Source organism: Eleutherodactylus coqui, unplaced genomic scaffold (genome assembly GCF_035609145.1).
Source record: "Eleutherodactylus coqui strain aEleCoq1 unplaced genomic scaffold, aEleCoq1.hap1 HAP1_SCAFFOLD_796, whole genome shotgun sequence".
In the NCBI taxonomy this organism is placed as follows: Eukaryota; Metazoa; Chordata; class Amphibia; order Anura; family Eleutherodactylidae; genus Eleutherodactylus; species Eleutherodactylus coqui.
In genome coordinates this window covers 20,255-30,922 of record NW_027101754.1, presented here as the reverse complement: position 1 = coordinate 30,922, position 10,668 = coordinate 20,255, and the positions used below count along the sequence as shown (strand labels likewise).

The window sequence follows — 10,668 nt, the reverse complement described above, 5'->3', positions numbered from 1 at the left end:
TTGACCGGCTGGGAATCCCAGGTCCCGTTGACTTTTAAGGCCGTGAGTAGGTTTCTTTCCTTTTCGTAGGTGCGTTCGCACTGCAGAAAGCCCATAGGAAAGGAGGAGGAGCTGCCAACGGGCATTCTAAGCTGAATGTGCCTGCTCTCGTCAGATCGCGGCCGCCAGCCAGCTTGAGGCCTGGCAAGTACCAGTATGGGTGACCGGCTGGGAATCCCAGGTCCCGTTGACTTTTAAGGCCGTGAGTAGGTTTCTTTCCTTTTCGGAGGTGCGTTCGCACTGCAGAAAGCCCATAGGAAAGGAGGAGGAGCTGTCAACGGGCATTCTAAGCTGAATGTGCCTGCTCTCGTCAGATCGCGGCCGCCAGCCAGCTTGAGGCCTGGCAAGTACCAGTATGGGTGACCGGCTGGGAATCCCAGGTCCCGTTGACTTTTAAGGCCGTGAGTAGGTTTCTTTCCTTTTCGGAGGTGCGTTCGCACTGCAGAAAGCCCATAGGAAAGGAGGAGGAGCTGCCAACGGGCATTCTAAGCTGAATGTGCCTGCTCTCGTCAGATCGCGGCCGCCAGCCAGCTTGAGGCCTGGCAAGTACCAGTATGGGTGACCGGCTGGGAATCCCAGGTCCCGTTGACTTTTAAGGCCGTGAGTAGGTTTCTTTCCTTTTCGGAGGTGCGTTCGCACTGCAGAAAGCCCATAGGAAAGGAGGAGGAGCTGCCAACGGGCATTCTAAGCTGAATGTGCCTGCTCTCGTCAGATCGCGGCCGCCAGCCAGCTTGAGGCCTGGCAAGTACCAGTATGGGTGACCGGCTGGGAATCCCAGGTCCCGTTGACTTTTAAGGCCGTGAGTAGGTTTCTTTCCTTTTCGGAGGTGCGTTCGCACTGCAGAAAGCCCATAGGAAAGGAGGAGGAGCTGCCAACGGGCATTCTAAGCTGAATGTGCCTGCTCTCGTCAGATCGCGGCCGCCAGCCAGCTTGAGGCCTGGCAAGTACCAGTATGGGTGACCGGCTGGGAATCCCAGGTCCCGTTGACTTTTAAGGCCGTGAGTAGGTTTCTTTCCTTTTCGGAGGTGCGTTCGCACTGCAGAAAGCCCATAGGAAAGGAGGAGGAGCTGTCAACGGGCATTCTAAGCTGAATGTGCCTGCTCTCGTCAGATCGCGGCCGCCAGCCAGCTTGAGGCCTGGCAAGTACCAGTATGGGTGACGGCTGGGAATCCCAGGTCCCGTTGACTTTTAAGGCCGTGAGTAGGTTTCTTTCCTTTTCGGAGGTGCGTTCGCACTGCAGAAAGCCCATAGGAAAGGAGGAGGAGCTGTCAACGGGCATTCTAAGCTGAATGTGCCTGCTCTCGTCAGATCGCGGCCGCCAGCCAGCTTGAGGCCTGGCAAGTACCAGTATGGGTGACCGGCTGGGAATCCCAGGTCCCGTTGACTTTTAAGGCCGTGAGTAGGTTTCTTTCCTTTTCGGAGGTGCGTTCGCACTGCAGAAAGCCCATAGGAAAGGAGGAGGAGCTGTCAACGGGCATTCTAAGCTGAATGTGCCTGCTCTCGTCAGATCGCGGCCGCCAGCCAGCTTGAGGCCTGGCAAGTACCAGTATGGGTGACCGGCTGGGAATCCCAGGTCCCGTTGACTTTTAAGGCCGTGAGTAGGTTTCTTTCCTTTTCGGAGGTGCGTTCGCACTGCAGAAAGCCCATAGGAAAGGAGGAGGAGCTGTCAACGGGTATTCTAAGCTGAATGTGCCTGCTCTCGTCAAATCGCGGCCGCCAGCCAGCTTGAGGCCTGGCAAGTACCAGTATGGGTGACCGGCTGGGAATCCCAGGTCCCGTTGACTTTTAAGGCCGTGAGTAGGTTTCTTTCCTTTTCGGAGGTGCGTTCGCACTGCAGAAAGCCCATAGGAAAGGAGGAGGAGCTGTCAACGGGCATTCTAAGCTGAATGTGCCTGCTCTCGTCAGATCGCGGCCGCCAGCCAGCTTGAGGCCTGTCAAGTACCAGTATGGGTGACCGGCTGGGAATCCCAGGTCCCGTTGACTTTTAAGGCCGTGAGTAGGTTTCTTTCCTTTTCGGAGGTGCGTTCGCACTGCAGAAAGCCCATAGGAAAGGAGGAGGAGCTGTCAACGGGCATTCTAAGCTGAATGTGCCTGCTCTCGTCAGATCGCGGCCGCCAGCCAGCTTGAGGCCTGGCAAGTACCAGTATGGGTGACCGGCTGGGAATCCCAGGTCCCGTTGACTTTTAAGGCCGTGAGTAGGTTTCTTTCCTTTTCGGAGGTGCGTTCGCACTGCAGAAAGCCCATAGGAAAGGAGGAGGAGCTGTCAACGGGCATTCTAAGCTGAATGTGCCTGCTCTCGTCAGATCGCGGCCGCCAGCCAGCTTGAGGCCTGGCAAGTACCAGTGTGGGTGACCGGCTGGGAATCCCAGGTCCCGTTGAAGTACCAGTGTGGGTGACCGGCTGGGAATCCCAGGTCCCGTTGACTTTTAAGGCCGTGAGTAGGTTTCTTTCCTTTTCGGAGGTGCGTTCGCACTGCAGAAAGCCCATAGGAAAGGAGGAGGAGCTGTCAACGGGCATTCTAAGCTGAATGTTCCTGCTCTCGTCAGATCGCGGCCGCCAGCCAGCTTGAGGCCTGGCAAGTACCAGTATGGGTGACCGGCTGGGAATCCCAGGTCCCGTTGACTTTTAAGGCCGTGAGTAGGTTTCTTTCCTTTTCGGAGGTGCGTTCGCACTGCAGAAAGCCCATAGGAAAGGAGGAGGAGCTGCCAACGGGCATTCTAAGCTGAATGTGCCTGCTCTCCTCAGATCGCGGCCGCCAGCCAGCTTGAGGCCTGGCAAGTACCAGTATGGGTGACCGGCTGGGAATCCCAGGTCCCGTTGACTTTTAAGGCCGTGAGTAGGTTTCTTTCCTTTTCGGAGGTGCGTTCGCACTGCAGAAAGCCCATAGGAAAGGAGGAGGAGCTGTCAACGGGCATTCTAAGCTGAATGTGCCTGCTCTCGTCAGATCGCGGCCGCCAGCCAGCTTGAGGCCTGGCAAGTACCAGTATGGGTGACTGGCTGGGAATCCCAGGTCCCGTTGACTTTTAAGGCCGTGAGTAGGTTTCTTTCCTTTTCGGAGGTGCGTTCGCACTGCAGAAAGCCCATAGGAAAGGAGGAGGAGCTGTCAACGGGCATTCTAAGCTGAATGTGCCTGCTCTCGTCAGATCGCGGCCGCCAGCCAGCTTGAGGCCTGGCAAGTACCAGTATGGGTGACCGGCTGGGAATCCCAGGTCCCGTTGACTTTTAAGGCCGTGAGTAGGTTTCTTTCCTTTTCGGAGGTGCGTTCGCACTGCAGAAAGCCCATAGGAAAGGAGGAGGAGCTGTCAACGGGCATTCTAAGCTGAATGTGCCTGCTCTCGTCAGATCGCGGCCGCCAGCCAGCTTGAGGCCTGGCAAGTACCAGTATGGGTGACCGGCTGGGAATCCCAGGTCCCGTTGACTTTTAAGGCCGTGAGTAGGTTTCTTTCCTTTTCGGAGGTGCGTTCGCACTGCAGAAAGCCCATAGGAAAGGAGGAGGAGCTGTCAACGGGTATTCTAAGCTGAATGTGCCTGCTCTCGTCAGATCGCGGCCGCCAGCCAGCTTGAGGCCTGGCAAGTACCAGTATGGGTGACCGGCTGGGAATCCCAGGTCCCGTTGACTTTTAAGGCCGTGAGTAGGTTTCTTTCCTTTTCGTAGGTGCGTTCGCACTGCAGAAAGCCCATAGGAAAGGATGAGGAGCTGTCAACGGGCATTCTAAGCTGAATGTGCCTGCTCTCGTCAGATCGCGGCCGCCAGCCAGCTTGAGGCCTGGCAAGTACCAGTATGGGTGACCGGCTGGGAATCCCAGGTCCCGTTGACTTTTAAGGCCGTGAGTAGGTTTCTTTCCTTTTCGGAGGTGCGTTCGCACTGCAGAAAGCCCATAGGAAAGGAGGAGGAGCTGTCAACGGGCATTCTAAGCTGAATGTGCCTGCTCTCGTCAGATCGCGGCCGCCAGCCAGCTTGAGGCCTGGCAAGTACCAGTATGGGTGACCGGCTGGGAATCCCAGGTCCCGTTGACTTTTAAGGCCGTGAGTAGGTTTCTTTCCTTTTCGGAGGTGCGTTCGCACTGCAGAAAGCCCATAGGAAAGGAGGAGGAGCTGTCAACGGGCATTCTAAGCTGAATGTGCCTGCTCTCGTCAGATCGCGGCCGCCAGCCAGCTTGAGGCCTGGCAAGTACCAGTGTGGGTGACCGGCTGGGAATCCCAGGTCCCGTTGACTTTTAAGGCCGTGAGTAGGTTTCTTTCCTTTTCGGAGGTGCGTTCGCACTGCAGAAAGCCCATAGGAAAGGAGGAGGAGCTGTCAACGGGCATTCTAAGCTGAATGTGCCTGCTCTCGTCAGATCGCGGCCGCCAGCCAGCTTGAGGCCTGGCAAGTACCAGTATGGGTGACTGGCTGGGAATCCCAGGTCCCGTTGACTTTTAAGGCCGTGAGTAGGTTTCTTTCTTTTTCGGAGGTGCGTTCGCACTGCAGAAAGCCCATAGGAAAGGAGGAGGAGCTGTCAACGGGCATTCTAAGCTGAATGTGCCTGCTCTCGTCAGATCGCGGCCGCCAGCCAGCTTGAGGCCTGGCAAGTACCAGTATGGGTGACCGGCTGGGAATCCCAGGTCCCGTTGACTTTTAAGGCCGTGAGTAGGTTTCTTTCCTTTTCGGAGGTGCGTTCGCACTGCAGAAAGCCCATAGGAAAGGAGGAGGAGCTGTCAACGGGCATTCTAAGCTGAATGTGCCTGCTCTCGTCAGATCGCGGCCGCCAGCCAGCTTGAGGCCTGGCAAGTACCAGTATGGGTGACCGGCTGGGAATCCCAGGTCCCGTTGACTTTTAAGGCCGTGAGTAGGTTTCTTTCCTTTTCGGAGGTGCGTTCGCACTGCAGAAAGCCCATAGGAAAGGAGGAGGAGCTGTCAACGGGCATTCTAAGCTGAATGTGCCTGCTCTCGTCAGATCGCGGCCGCCAGCCAGCTTGAGGCCTGGCAAGTACCAGTATGGGTGACCGGCTGGGAATCCCAGGTCCCGTTGACTTTTAAGGCCGTGAGTAGGTTTCTTTCCTTTTCGGAGGTGCGTTCGCACTGCAGAAAGCCCATAGGAAAGGAGGAGGAGCTGTCAACGGGTATTCTAAGCTGAATGTGCCTGCTCTCGTCAGATCGCGGCCGCCTGCCAGCTTGAGGCCTGGCAAGTATCAGTATGGGTGACCGGCTGGGAATCCCAGGTCCCGTTGACTTTTAAGGCCGTGAGTAGGTTTCTTTCCTTTTCGGAGGTGCGTTCGCACTGCAGAAAGCCCATAGGAAAGGAGGAGGAGCTGTCAACGGGCATTCTAAGCTGAATGTGCCTGCTCTCGTCAGATCGCGGCCGCCAGCCAGCTTGAGGCCTGGCAAGTACCAGTATGGGTGACCGGCTGGGAATCCCAGGTCCCGTTGACTTTTAAGGCCGTGAGTAGGTTTCTTTCCTTTTCGGAGGTGCGTTCGCACTGCAGAAAGCCCATAGGAAAGGAGGAGGAGCTGTCAACGGGCATTCTAAGCTGAATGTGCCTGCTCTCGTCAGATCGCGGCCGCCAGCCAGCTTGAGGCCTGGCAAGTACCAGTATGGGTGACCGGCTGGGAATCCCAGGTCCCGTTGACTTTTAAGGCCGTGAGTAGGTTTCTTTCCTTTTCGGAGGTGCGTTCGCACTGCAGAAAGCCCATAGGAAAGGAGGAGGAGCTGTCAACGGGCATTCTAAGCTGAATGTGCCTGCTCTCGTCAGATTGCGGCCGCCAGCCAGCTTGAGGCCTGGCAAGTACCAGTGTGGGTGACCGGCTGGGAATCCCAGGTCCCGTTGACTTTTAAGGCCGTGAGTAGGTTTCTTTCCTTTTCGGAGGTGCGTTCGCACTGCAGAAAGCCCATAGGAAAGGAGGAGGAGCTGTCAACGGGCATTCTAAGCTGAATGTTCCTGCTCTCGTCAGATCGCGGCCGCCAGCCAGCTTGAGGCCTGGCAAGTACCAGTATGGGTGATTGGCTGGGAATCCCAGGTCCCGTTGACTTTTAAGGCCGTGAGTAGGTTTCTTTCCTTTTCGGAGGTGCGTTCGCACTGCAGAAAGCCCATAGGAAAGGAGGAGGAGCTGCCAACGGGCATTCTAAGCTGAATGTGCCTGCTCTCGTCAGATCGCGGCCGCCAGCCAGCTTGAGGCCTGGCAAGTACCAGTATGGGTGACCGGCTGGGAATCCCAGGTCCCGTTGACTTTTAAGGCCGTGAGTAGGTTTCTTTCCTTTTCGGAGGTGCGTTCGCACTGCAGAAAGCCCATAGGAAAGGAGGAGGAGCTGTCAACGGGCATTCTAAGCTGAATGTGCCTGCTCTCGTCAGATCGCGGCCGCCAGCCAGCTTGAGGCCTGGCAAGTACCAGTATGGGTGACCGGCTGGGAATCCCAGGTCCCGTTGATTTTTAAGGCCGTGAGTAGGTTTCTTTCCTTTTCGGAGGTGCGTTCGCACTGCAGAAAGCCCATAGGAAAGGAGGAGGAGCTGTCAACGGGCATTCTAAGCTGAATGTGCCTGCTCTCGTCAGATCGCGGCCGCCAGCCAGCTTGAGGCCTGGCAAGTACCAGTATGGGTGACCGGCTGGGAATCCCAGGTCCCGTTGACTTTTAAGGCCGTGAGTAGGTTTCTTTCCTTTTCGGAGGTGCGTTCGCACTGCAGAAAGCCCATAGGAAAGGAGGAGGAGCTGCCAACGGGCATTCTAAGCTGAATGTGCCTGCTCTCGTCAGATCGCGGCCGCCAGCCAGCTTGAGGCCTGGCAAGTACCAGTATGGGTGACCGGCTGGGAATCCCAGGTCCCGTTGACTTTTAAGGCCGTGAGTAGGTTTCTTTCCTTTTCGGAGGTGCGTTCGCACTGCAGAAAGCCCATAGGAAAGGAGGAGGAGCTGCCAACAGGCATTCTAAGCTGAATGTGCCTGCTCTCGTCAGATCGCGGCCGCCAGCCAGCTTGAGGCCTGGCAAGTACCAGTATGGGTGACCGGCTGGGAATCCCAGGTCCCGTTGACTTTTAAGGCCGTGAGTAGGTTTCTTTCCTTTTCGGAGGTGCGTTCGCACTGCAGAAAGCCCATAGGAAAGGAGGAGGAGCTGTCAACGGGCATTCTAAGCTGAATGTGCCTGCTCTCGTCAGATCGCGGCCGCCAGCCAGCTTGAGGCCTGGCAAGTACCAGTATGGGTGACCGGCTGGGAATCCCAGGTCCCGTTGACTTTTAAGGCCGTGAGTAGGTTTCTTTCCTTTTCGGAGGTGCGTTCGCACTGCAGAAAGCCCATAGGAAAGGAGGAGGAGCTGTCAACGGGCATTCTAAGCTGAATGTGCCTGCTCTCGTCAGATCGCGGCCGCCAGCCAGCTTGAGGCCTGGCAAGTACCAGTATGGGTGACCGGCTGGGAATCCCAGGTCCTGTTGACTTTTAAGGCCGTGAGTAGGTTTCTTTCCTTTTCGGAGGTGCGTTCGCACTGCAGAAAGCCCATAGGAAAGGAGGAGGAGCTGTCAACGGGCATTCTAAGCTGAATGTGCCTGCTCTCGTCAGATCGCGGCCGCCAGCCAGCTTGAGGCCTGGCAAGTACCAGTATGGGTGACCGGCTGGGAATCCCAGGTCCCGTTGACTTTTAAGGCCGTGAGTAGGTTTCTTTCCTTTTCGGAGGTGCGTTCGCACTGCAGAAAGCCCATAGGAAAGGAGGAGGAGCTGTCAACGGGCATTCTAAGCTGAATGTGCCTGCTCTCGTCAGATCGCGGCCGCCAGCCAGCTTGAGGCCTGGCAAGTACCAGTATGGGTGACCGGCTGGGAATCCCAGGTCCCGTTGATTTTTAAGGCCGTGAGTAGGTTTCTTTCCTTTTCGGAGGTGCGTTCGCACTGCAGAAAGCCCATAGGAAAGGAGGAGGAGCTGCCAACGGGCATTCTAAGCTGAATGTGCCTGCTCTCGTCAGATCGCGGCCGCCAGCCAGCTTGAGGCCTGGCAAGTACCAGTATGGGTGACCGGCTGGGAATCCCAGGTCCCGTTGACTTTTAAGGCCGTGAGTAGGTTTCTTTCCTTTTCGGAGGTGCGTTCGCACTGCAGAAAGCCCATAGGAAAGGAGGAGGAGCTGTCAACGGGCATTCTAAGCTGAATGTGCCTGCTCTCGTCAGATCGCGGCCGCCAGCCAGCTTGAGGCCTGGCAAGTACCAGTATGGGTGAAAGGCTGGGAATCCCAGGTCCCGTTGACTTTTAAGGCCGTGAGTAGGTTTCTTTCCTTTTCGGAGGTGCGTTCGCACTGCAGAAAGCCCATAGGAAAGGAGGAGGAGCTGTCAACGGGCATTCTAAGCTGAATGTGCCTGCTCTCGTCAGATCGCGGCCGCCAGCCAGCTTGAGGCCTGGCAAGTACCAGTATGGGTGACCGGCTGGGAATCCCAGGTCCCGTTGACTTTTAAGGCCGTGAGTAGGTTTCTTTCCTCTTCGGAGGTGCGTTCGCACTGCAGAAAGCCCATAGGAAAGGAGGAGGAGCTGTCAACGGGCATTCTAAGCTGAATGTGCCTGCTCTCGTCAGATCGCGGCCGCCAGCCAGCTTGAGGCCTGGCAAGTACCAGTATGGGTGACCGGCTGGGAATCCCAGGTCCCGTTGACTTTTAAGGCCGTGAGTAGGTTTCTTTCCTTTTCGGAGGTGCGTTCGCACTGCAGAAAGCCCATAGGAAAGGAGGAGGAGCTGTCAACAGGTATTCTAAGCTGAATGTGCCTGCTCTCGTCAGATCGCGGCCGCCAGCCAGCTTGAGGCCTGGCAAGTACCAGTATGGGTGACCGGCTGGAATCCCAGGTCCCGTTGACTTTTAAGGCCGTGAGTAGGTTTCTTTCCTTTTCGGAGGTGCGTTCGCACTGCAGAAAGCCCATAGGAAAGGATGAGGAGCTGTCAACGGGCATTCTAAGCTGAATGTGCCTGCTCTCGTCAGATCGCGGCCGCCAGCCAGCTTGAGGCCTGGCAAGTACCAGTATGGGTGACCGGCTGGGAATCCCAGGTCCCGTTGACTTTTAAGGCCGTGAGTAGGTTTCTTTCCTTTTCGGAGGTGCGTTCGCACTGCAGAAAGCCCATAGGAAAGGAGGAGGAGCTGTCAACGGGCATTCTAAGCTGAATGTGCCTGCTCTCGTCAGATCGCGGCCGCCAGCCAGCTTGAGGCCTGGCAAGTACCAGTATGGGTGACCGGCTGGGAATCCCAGGTCCCGTTGACTTTTAAGGCCGTGAGTAGGTTTCTTTCCTTTTCGGAGGTGCGTTCGCACTGCAGAAAGCCCATAGGAAAGGAGGAGGAGCTGTCAACGGGCATTCTAAGCTGAATGTGCCTGCTCTCGTCAGATCGCGGCCGCCAGCCAGCTTGAGGCCTGGCAAGTACCAGTATGGGTGACCGGCTGGGAATCCCAGGTCCCGTTGACTTTTAAGGCCGTGAGTAGGTTTCTTTCCTTTTCGGAGGTGCGTTCGCACTGCAGAAAGCCCATAGGAAAGGAGGAGGAGCTGTCAACGGGCATTCTAAGCTGAATGTGCCTGCTCTCGTCAGATCGCGGCCGCCAGCCAGCTTGAGGCCTGGCAAGTACCAGTGTGGGTGACCGGCTGGGAATCCCAGGTCCCGTTGACTTTTAAGGCCGTGAGTAGGTTTCTTTCCTTTTCGGAGGTGCGTTCGCACTGCAGAAAGCCCATAGGAAAGGAGGAGGAGCTGTCAACGGGCATTCTAAGCTGAATGTGCCTGCTCTCGTCAGATCGCGGCCGCCAGCCAGCTTGAGGCCTGGCAAGTACCAGTATGGGTGACTGGCTGGGAATCCCAGGTCCCGTTGACTTTTAAGGCCGTGAGTAGGTTTCTTTCTTTTCGGAGGTGCGTTCGCACTGCAGAAAGCCCATAGGAAAGGAGGAGGAGCTGTCAACGGGCATTCTAAGCTGAATGTGCCTGCTCTCGTCAGATCGCGGCCGCCAGCCAGCTTGAGGCCTGGCAAGTACCAGTATGGGTGACCGGCTGGGAATCCCAGGTCCCGTTGACTTTTAAGGCCGTGAGTAGGTTTCTTTCCTTTTCGGAGGTGCGTTCGCACTGCAGAAAGCCCATAGGAAAGGAGGAGGAGCTGTCAACGGGCATTCTAAGCTGAATGTGCCTGCTCTCGTCAGATCGCGGCCGCCAGCCAGCTTGAGGCCTGGCAAGTACCAGTATGGGTGACCGGCTGGGAATCCCAGGTCCCGTTGACTTTTAAGGCCGTGAGTAGGTTTCTTTCCTTTTCGGAGGTGCGTTCGCACTGCAGAAAGCCCATAGGAAAGGAGGAGGAGCTGTCAACGGGCATTCTAAGCTGAATGTGCCTGCTCTCGTCAGATCGCGGCCGCCAGCCAGCTTGAGGCCTGGCAAGTACCAGTATGGGTGACCGGCTGGGAATCCCAGGTCCCGTTGACTTTTAAGGCCGTGAGTAGGTTTCTTTCCTTTTCGGAGGTGCGTTCGCACTGCAGAAAGCCCATAGGAAAGGAGGAGGAGCTGTCAACGGGTATTCTAAGCTGAATGTGCCTGCTCTCGTCAGATCGCGGCCGCCTGCCAGCTTGAGGCCTGGCAAGTATCAGTATGGGTGACCGGCTGGGAATCCCAGGTCCCGTTGACTTTTAAGGCCGTGAGTAGGTTTCTTTCCTTTTCGGAGGTGCGTTCGCA

The 10,668-nt window shown here is 56.6% G+C and overlaps 48 pseudogenes; all 48 read left to right on the top strand.

Moving 5' to 3' along the window:
* Window positions 1-113: 113 nt before the first annotated feature.
* On the top strand, window positions 114-232 carry LOC136591093 (5S ribosomal RNA; annotated as a pseudogene).
* An 80-nt stretch (window positions 233-312) lies between these two features.
* On the top strand, window positions 313-431 carry LOC136591044 (5S ribosomal RNA; annotated as a pseudogene).
* An 80-nt stretch (window positions 432-511) lies between these two features.
* LOC136591092 (5S ribosomal RNA) lies at window positions 512-630 on the top strand (annotated as a pseudogene).
* Window positions 631-710: 80 nt separating this feature from the next.
* Window positions 711-829, top strand: LOC136591091 (5S ribosomal RNA; annotated as a pseudogene).
* An 80-nt stretch (window positions 830-909) lies between these two features.
* Window positions 910-1,028, top strand: LOC136591090 (5S ribosomal RNA; annotated as a pseudogene).
* Window positions 1,029-1,306: 278 nt separating this feature from the next.
* LOC136591043 (5S ribosomal RNA) lies at window positions 1,307-1,425 on the top strand (annotated as a pseudogene).
* Window positions 1,426-1,505: 80 nt separating this feature from the next.
* Window positions 1,506-1,624, top strand: LOC136591042 (5S ribosomal RNA; annotated as a pseudogene).
* An 80-nt stretch (window positions 1,625-1,704) lies between these two features.
* On the top strand, window positions 1,705-1,823 carry LOC136591121 (5S ribosomal RNA; annotated as a pseudogene).
* Window positions 1,824-1,903: 80 nt separating this feature from the next.
* LOC136591070 (5S ribosomal RNA) lies at window positions 1,904-2,022 on the top strand (annotated as a pseudogene).
* Window positions 2,023-2,102: 80 nt separating this feature from the next.
* LOC136591041 (5S ribosomal RNA) lies at window positions 2,103-2,221 on the top strand (annotated as a pseudogene).
* An 80-nt stretch (window positions 2,222-2,301) lies between these two features.
* LOC136591111 (5S ribosomal RNA) lies at window positions 2,302-2,420 on the top strand (annotated as a pseudogene).
* Window positions 2,421-2,544: 124 nt separating this feature from the next.
* On the top strand, window positions 2,545-2,663 carry LOC136591045 (5S ribosomal RNA; annotated as a pseudogene).
* An 80-nt stretch (window positions 2,664-2,743) lies between these two features.
* LOC136591110 (5S ribosomal RNA) lies at window positions 2,744-2,862 on the top strand (annotated as a pseudogene).
* An 80-nt stretch (window positions 2,863-2,942) lies between these two features.
* LOC136591100 (5S ribosomal RNA) lies at window positions 2,943-3,061 on the top strand (annotated as a pseudogene).
* An 80-nt stretch (window positions 3,062-3,141) lies between these two features.
* Window positions 3,142-3,260, top strand: LOC136591040 (5S ribosomal RNA; annotated as a pseudogene).
* Window positions 3,261-3,340: 80 nt separating this feature from the next.
* On the top strand, window positions 3,341-3,459 carry LOC136591038 (5S ribosomal RNA; annotated as a pseudogene).
* Window positions 3,460-3,539: 80 nt separating this feature from the next.
* LOC136591061 (5S ribosomal RNA) lies at window positions 3,540-3,658 on the top strand (annotated as a pseudogene).
* An 80-nt stretch (window positions 3,659-3,738) lies between these two features.
* On the top strand, window positions 3,739-3,857 carry LOC136591037 (5S ribosomal RNA; annotated as a pseudogene).
* An 80-nt stretch (window positions 3,858-3,937) lies between these two features.
* LOC136591036 (5S ribosomal RNA) lies at window positions 3,938-4,056 on the top strand (annotated as a pseudogene).
* Window positions 4,057-4,136: 80 nt separating this feature from the next.
* On the top strand, window positions 4,137-4,255 carry LOC136591053 (5S ribosomal RNA; annotated as a pseudogene).
* An 80-nt stretch (window positions 4,256-4,335) lies between these two features.
* LOC136591099 (5S ribosomal RNA) lies at window positions 4,336-4,454 on the top strand (annotated as a pseudogene).
* Window positions 4,455-4,534: 80 nt separating this feature from the next.
* On the top strand, window positions 4,535-4,653 carry LOC136591035 (5S ribosomal RNA; annotated as a pseudogene).
* An 80-nt stretch (window positions 4,654-4,733) lies between these two features.
* Window positions 4,734-4,852, top strand: LOC136591034 (5S ribosomal RNA; annotated as a pseudogene).
* An 80-nt stretch (window positions 4,853-4,932) lies between these two features.
* On the top strand, window positions 4,933-5,051 carry LOC136591033 (5S ribosomal RNA; annotated as a pseudogene).
* A 279-nt stretch (window positions 5,052-5,330) lies between these two features.
* LOC136591031 (5S ribosomal RNA) lies at window positions 5,331-5,449 on the top strand (annotated as a pseudogene).
* Window positions 5,450-5,529: 80 nt separating this feature from the next.
* Window positions 5,530-5,648, top strand: LOC136591030 (5S ribosomal RNA; annotated as a pseudogene).
* An 80-nt stretch (window positions 5,649-5,728) lies between these two features.
* On the top strand, window positions 5,729-5,847 carry LOC136591109 (5S ribosomal RNA; annotated as a pseudogene).
* Window positions 5,848-5,927: 80 nt separating this feature from the next.
* Window positions 5,928-6,046, top strand: LOC136591117 (5S ribosomal RNA; annotated as a pseudogene).
* Window positions 6,047-6,126: 80 nt separating this feature from the next.
* LOC136591076 (5S ribosomal RNA) lies at window positions 6,127-6,245 on the top strand (annotated as a pseudogene).
* An 80-nt stretch (window positions 6,246-6,325) lies between these two features.
* Window positions 6,326-6,444, top strand: LOC136591064 (5S ribosomal RNA; annotated as a pseudogene).
* An 80-nt stretch (window positions 6,445-6,524) lies between these two features.
* On the top strand, window positions 6,525-6,643 carry LOC136591029 (5S ribosomal RNA; annotated as a pseudogene).
* An 80-nt stretch (window positions 6,644-6,723) lies between these two features.
* LOC136591075 (5S ribosomal RNA) lies at window positions 6,724-6,842 on the top strand (annotated as a pseudogene).
* An 80-nt stretch (window positions 6,843-6,922) lies between these two features.
* On the top strand, window positions 6,923-7,041 carry LOC136591123 (5S ribosomal RNA; annotated as a pseudogene).
* An 80-nt stretch (window positions 7,042-7,121) lies between these two features.
* Window positions 7,122-7,240, top strand: LOC136591028 (5S ribosomal RNA; annotated as a pseudogene).
* Window positions 7,241-7,320: 80 nt separating this feature from the next.
* Window positions 7,321-7,439, top strand: LOC136591057 (5S ribosomal RNA; annotated as a pseudogene).
* An 80-nt stretch (window positions 7,440-7,519) lies between these two features.
* On the top strand, window positions 7,520-7,638 carry LOC136591026 (5S ribosomal RNA; annotated as a pseudogene).
* Window positions 7,639-7,718: 80 nt separating this feature from the next.
* LOC136591067 (5S ribosomal RNA) lies at window positions 7,719-7,837 on the top strand (annotated as a pseudogene).
* Window positions 7,838-7,917: 80 nt separating this feature from the next.
* Window positions 7,918-8,036, top strand: LOC136591089 (5S ribosomal RNA; annotated as a pseudogene).
* Window positions 8,037-8,315: 279 nt separating this feature from the next.
* On the top strand, window positions 8,316-8,434 carry LOC136591025 (5S ribosomal RNA; annotated as a pseudogene).
* Window positions 8,435-8,514: 80 nt separating this feature from the next.
* Window positions 8,515-8,633, top strand: LOC136591024 (5S ribosomal RNA; annotated as a pseudogene).
* Window positions 8,634-8,911: 278 nt separating this feature from the next.
* LOC136591023 (5S ribosomal RNA) lies at window positions 8,912-9,030 on the top strand (annotated as a pseudogene).
* Window positions 9,031-9,110: 80 nt separating this feature from the next.
* LOC136591022 (5S ribosomal RNA) lies at window positions 9,111-9,229 on the top strand (annotated as a pseudogene).
* An 80-nt stretch (window positions 9,230-9,309) lies between these two features.
* On the top strand, window positions 9,310-9,428 carry LOC136591167 (5S ribosomal RNA; annotated as a pseudogene).
* An 80-nt stretch (window positions 9,429-9,508) lies between these two features.
* Window positions 9,509-9,627, top strand: LOC136591052 (5S ribosomal RNA; annotated as a pseudogene).
* Window positions 9,628-9,707: 80 nt separating this feature from the next.
* LOC136591098 (5S ribosomal RNA) lies at window positions 9,708-9,826 on the top strand (annotated as a pseudogene).
* Window positions 9,827-9,905: 79 nt separating this feature from the next.
* Window positions 9,906-10,024, top strand: LOC136591166 (5S ribosomal RNA; annotated as a pseudogene).
* Window positions 10,025-10,104: 80 nt separating this feature from the next.
* Window positions 10,105-10,223, top strand: LOC136591165 (5S ribosomal RNA; annotated as a pseudogene).
* An 80-nt stretch (window positions 10,224-10,303) lies between these two features.
* Window positions 10,304-10,422, top strand: LOC136591164 (5S ribosomal RNA; annotated as a pseudogene).
* Window positions 10,423-10,668: the final 246 nt, after the last annotated feature.